Here is a 5,957-nt window from a genome sequence, read left to right as displayed (position 1 = left end):
TGTTTAATAGCCAGACAAATTTCAATCCCTCCACTCAGTAAAAAAATAAATAAAATAAAAACTCAGTAAGAATTTATAATAAGTATACTGAAATAAAGTACTTAATTTGAAAACTATTAAAGTTATAGTTAATATTAAAAAGCTTTATACAAATAGTGAGTTCTCCATTCATTGTCACTGTAATTAACATAATTATTATTGTTTAATTTGCTCATATGTAAAGAGTTAGATCATGTTTTTTTTATGCTTTGTTAACAACTTATTAACTGCAAATAGTTCTCACTTTAGGTCATGGAAAATGGTAAATATATAATGTCCAATAAAGGTTGGTTTAAAGTACTTAATTACATTTTCCTTGACCTAATCTAAAGTGAGAACTATTTACTATTACTATTAACTATAATAACTAATAAACAATTCCTTACTACGAGCCAATTAAACAATAATAACTGTGCAAATTACAGTGACAATGAATGAAGAACTCCCTATTTGTATATATATCCTATTAATACATTAACAATGTAGAGACTACAATTTATGAACTATGAATTATTAACTTTAAACTAATAGTTTGTTGATGATTTGTAAGTACTTTATTACTGTATACTTACCAAAACCTTAATTTTATTTCACAATTTGTTCAAACTATTAGGGATTTTCACTGTAATCATTATGAATTATGTCCCTTTGTCCATATTGGGGTCATTATGTCTGATGCAATACCTTACATCACGTTTCTGCAGCATTCAGTTTGCTATTGTTTCTTTACTGACATTATGTGGATAAAAATGAGACACTTGATCCACCAAAGTTCAGCCAAACCCACCCACTGACACACTGAACTGGGTCTCTCTGTTTAATAGGCTTTCCTTCTCCTATTCACCCTTCAAGAAAAGCAGAAATGTGATCATGACATAAATATGTGTGTGTGTGTGTGTGTGTGTGTGTGTGTGTGTGTGTGTGTGTGTGTGTGTGTGTGTGTGTGTAGCATTCCATCTCACCCTGTTTGACAAGTTTAAAGAGAACAACACGTCCCTCTGGGTTGTGCTGTAGAAAGGGGGCTGGTCATCAGGAATATGTATAGCAGATATATAGAGTCTTATAATGCTTATTCACTCAGAACTCAGATCTTATTTTGGATAATAGGAATCTTTACATACAGAGACAAAAGAAATCTAGATATTTTCTGTATTCCATTTTTCTTCTCACAGTCAATCATAAGGTAAGAAATAAATCTATAATCTGCAATAATTGTTTTGCATGAACACAGAAAAATAAATTATCTGTACACTATAACAATTAAAAAATCTATGAAATAGTATTTTATCAATTTCATGTCATAAGTTTGAGATACATCAACTCACAGAAGAGCAAGAACAGTGAGAAGAGAAAAGGAGAAACGGAGAGAAATGGAGAGCAGAGAAGAACGATCTCGCTCATCCAGACCACAGCCTGGTAATCACAGACTGGTGAAACGGGAGAGCATTGAGAAACGGCCAAATTGTGAGTATATTATAAAGTTATAATACAATACAACAATTTACATTATGCTATTTGCTTCTAGTTTGATATGATACGTATTTTTTCTAAAAAATATTTTATTTTATATACTGTACAGTTAGTGTTGCAAAATATGACAGACAGCTTGTTCTTCCCGTACTGAAGCAGACACTGTGTGTTCTTCACTATATCTGATGATAAAAATCTGACCAGCATAAAGTTATCAGAAATGTCTGTTCACCACATATAAACTATATAAAGAGAATCAAATGTTTTGTTCCAGTTTCTCATGATTCTGGTGGTCCAGAGCAGAGTCAAACTGATATATCTGAAGAGATCCATGATAAGGTGAGATATTTAGTGTTCAGAAAAAACTGACATGAACTAGAATGAATGAACAGATAGAGTAGAGTATGTGTTTCTTTAATGATTCAGACCACTGTGGTGGAATCACATGTTCCCATGAATGTTTGTGTTAAACTCTGTTTTTTCCTTAGAAAACTACAACACAGTAAAGAATGAGAGAACGTGACAGCAGTGACGTCATCTACTCGCGGAACATGGAACTTCCTGGAAAGTAATTCTAAAATACTTGCAATGCCTTCAAAGTGACAAAGCCACAGAACATGTTGAGAATCATGGATTCCAGCTTTCCCTACTCCGTACATGGGAATTCACTGGACAGTTTTTAAAGACATTCAGATGTACTGCAAAAACAGGAGCAGCTGGAGGAGCTTCAGCACTACATCTTTGAGGAGACGACTTTGCATTGGCAGTAAACACTTCTCACAGGGTGATTGGGAATGACTCCTGCTCTTGCAAAATACAGGATTCAGAAGCATTAATGTGAAGCCCGTGAATCAGCTGTCTGAAGCACCTGGGAGGATGATGTTACAGACTGCGCTGAAACTGTGAAGTCAACACACCTCCAAACACACACCACTGAAACACAGAAGACTGATCAGGAATCCTGAACTCAGCAGATCCACTGCTGAACTCTTTTGGACTTTGTGCTGTAAGAATACATGTGATGATTTGTAGTTTTATATGAATCTTCTATTCATATTATCTTGCATCTGTTGTGGCAAAAAATATTCATTAAACAATCATCACTGCGTAAGAGACATTTCTGAGTCAAACTGTCTTTTAAAAGGTATTTATTCTTGCAAGAAGGCCCAGTTGCCACACAGAAGTCACCCGTACAGTCTGTGAAACAAGTGCGACGAGGGAGGGAGGGCAGAGCAGCCTTTATACTGCTTTCAAGGTCTTCTGCTTACAGGCTCTTATCTAAACAAGGGAAGGTTTCTCTGCTAGTGATCTAATCCTGCTGAGTTTATTCTTACAAACTCACAAGTTCTAAATTGGACGACCTCTGACCATAAGGGTCAATCTGCCTCCCCCTGACGTCTCACCTGTTACCCAGTGTTAAGAAAAACACACACATCAGTCAGTTAAAGCTGGCAGACCACTCAAGGTCGGTCCAGCAGAGGGTCACTTCAATGTCTTACTGAAAGTAAATGAAAATCAATACTGTAAATCAATGAAAATCAAAATTTTCCATTACACATCATTATATGATTTTTACATAGTTTTAGTTAATTTCATTTTCTTAAATAGTTTTGAACTCTGTTTAAAAATGTATATAAATGTACTTTTACTTTTGTGATAACATTTGAGACTGATTTTGTGATGTTGATTCACAAATATAACTGGTCTGATCTGTTACCACACATAGGTGGAAGACTCTCCACAAACACTCTCATTAGAAATGTAAACATATTTGAGTCTGTCATATGCTATAGGCATATAACGGTAACACTTTACAATAATCATGTACTAATGCCTGAATTAATCATTACTTAAAAGGGGTGGTTGAGTATGATTTCACTTTTCTAACTTTAGTTAGTGTGTAATGTTGCTGTTTGAGCATAAACAACATCTGCAAAGTTCACAATCAAAGTTCAAAGCAAAGGGAGATATTTGCTTTTAAAGAAATTGCTTTTTAAGGACTACAACAAACGGCTGGTAGGGACTACACAACATTCCTCCTGGGTTAGTGACATCACTAACCCTAAGATTTACATAAACCCCGCCTCCGGGAACGTAGTCCTTGATGAGAAGAGGAAGAGCAAGGGGGTAATGTTTCAGAAAAAACTGAAGCTTCCCCAGCGGCCGTCATTGATTAGCAGACCATCACCTGCTGTTAGCATTCATTAGAAATAAATAATGGACAAATGGAGTCTTTAAACGCCTCAGATGTAAAGTTATTCGCTGTCAAAGTGACGCCAAAATGAATGGGAGTTAATGGATTGCTAACAGCAGGTGGGGGTCTGCTAATCAATGGCGGCCGCCGGGGAAGCTTCAGTTTTTCCCGAAACATTGGCCCCCTGGTTGAATCCAATGGGGTCACTGTGTCCATTTCTTTTAATGTCTATGAGGAAGAGTTGTTGTAGTCGAGCACCAGGGACGTGCACAGGGGGGTTGCTCAGGTTGCCCAGGCAACTGCCCATATGCCCTTCTCGACTCACGTTGCCCTTCCGAGGGGAAAAATAAATAAATAAATCGTACAATGCATGTAAGAATTTCATGTAGGCCTAGATAAAAAATAAAAAAAAATCGCAAAGCCTCATTCACTTCCATTCGGTCACTGAAAGTGAAAGTCAGTAGGGGAAGGGCAAACTCTGTTTACCTGGCTGCAGTGCTGCACGCGACCGGTGTAGCATGCAATCATACTACAAATCATGCATAGTTGCCCAGTTACCATATGTACCATCAGAACTGAATACGAGCAAGAAGCACAACTGAATGTACGGGAAACCAAAAGGTTAAAAAAGGATTGTATTTTTTCCCGAAATTTAAGCGTTTTTATTTATTTATTTTATATTACTCGCTTTTATTAGAAGCGAGTTTTTCCCCATCTGTCAATTCAATCCAGATTATTTATTTTCAAATTTAAAACAATAATAAAAATAAAATAAAAAAATAATTAAAAAAACAATAAACAATAATATGAGGAACTCTTTTTCTCATGTGTATTTTGGTGATATTTTAACTGCCCCTCAAAATTCTTGTGCACGTCCCTGTCGAGCACATTTGTGAGTCAGCTCAAACTGTAGCATCCGTTTTTTCACATACAATAGAAAGTCACTCGGTGTGCATCTCACAGCAGTTCCTATACGAGCGATTTATAGATTATCATGACAGAATATGCTAATCCCTGGTGAAAAAAAAGTATACTTTATTATATTTGAAATATATTCCCTTTTTCAATAGTACATTGCAAATATATTTAAAAAAAATATACTATCTTTAAATATATTAAAAGTATATTAGCATCATGCTTTTTATCTATTTTTATAATACAACTTTTAACACACTTTAAAATAATAGTACTTTAGTATATTTTCTAAAAATATATTTAAAAGCAAGCATACTTTTAACATATTTCTAACAAGTGCACTATAAGTTCATTGGTAATAAATATATGCTTAATTACATTTTTAAGAAATATGCTAAAATCAAGCATACTTTCAATATATTTCTAACAAGTGCACTATAAGTACATTGGTAATAAATATATGCTTAATTACACTTTTAAGAAATATGCTTAAATCAAGCATACTTTTAATATATTTCTAACTAGTGCACTATAAGTACATTGGTAATAAATATATGCTTAATTACATTTTTTAAGAAATATGCTAAAAACAAGCATACTTTCAATATATTTCTAACAAGTGCACTATAAGTACATTGATAATAAATGTATGCTTAAATACACTTTAAAAAAAAATGCTAAAAACAAGCATACTTTTAATATATTTCTAACAAGTGCACTATAAGTACATTGGTAATAAATATATGATTAATTACACTTTTAAGAAATATGCTAAAAACAAGCACACTTTTAACATATTTCTAAAAAGTTCACTACAAGTCCTTTTAAGTTTTTGTGTATTTAAAGAAAACATACTTATGTTGATCTACTTAAAATAGATTTGAGTATACAGTGTACAAATGGCTACTTTTGTAATTGTGATTTAAGTATTTTTAATTTAAGTTTATACAATGTTAAAGATAGGCACAATGTACAATAAACACAAATCCATTACAAATTTTACATCAACAATCACACCATTGGAACACACAAGAAAATGTGTTTTCTACTGTACAGAAAGTGGCAGCTACTGGATTGTGATGTCACAAGTGGCCGTTTAACATGCAGCCAAGTAAACACTGGCTATATTGCATGGCCAAAAATGGAAGTTCACTCACTAGGGTAGGTAATCCTGTTCAGAAACACTTTTTTTTATACTGGGTGAAATGGTCCTTCCATCCTGAGAGTAGTCAATACATTATGTGTTCAGAAAAAGGAATGAAAAAAATCAGACCTCTGTAGCAGCTGCAGGACAGTAAAAACTCTGACCAATCACTGCCATTCGGTGCGAATGTAAAGA

At 34.1% G+C, this 5,957-nt stretch overlaps 1 long non-coding RNA gene across 1 annotated transcript; it reads left to right on the top strand.

Moving 5' to 3' along the window:
• Positions 1-1,096: 1,096 nt before the first annotated feature.
• On the top strand, positions 1,097-2,625 carry LOC311077062. Its single transcript, XR_014604740.1, has 4 exons — positions 1,097-1,222; positions 1,345-1,503; positions 1,784-1,848; positions 1,998-2,625. It is a non-coding gene; the product is annotated as an uncharacterized lncRNA (long non-coding RNA).
• Positions 2,626-5,957: the final 3,332 nt, after the last annotated feature.

This window comes from Abramis brama (assembly GCF_963993115.1).
Source record: "Abramis brama genome assembly, chromosome: 25".
NCBI classification, from domain to species: Eukaryota; Metazoa; Chordata; class Actinopteri; order Cypriniformes; family Leuciscidae; genus Abramis; species Abramis brama.
Note: the sequence above shows the minus strand (reverse complement) of the source record. Positions and strands in the feature narration are given on the sequence as shown.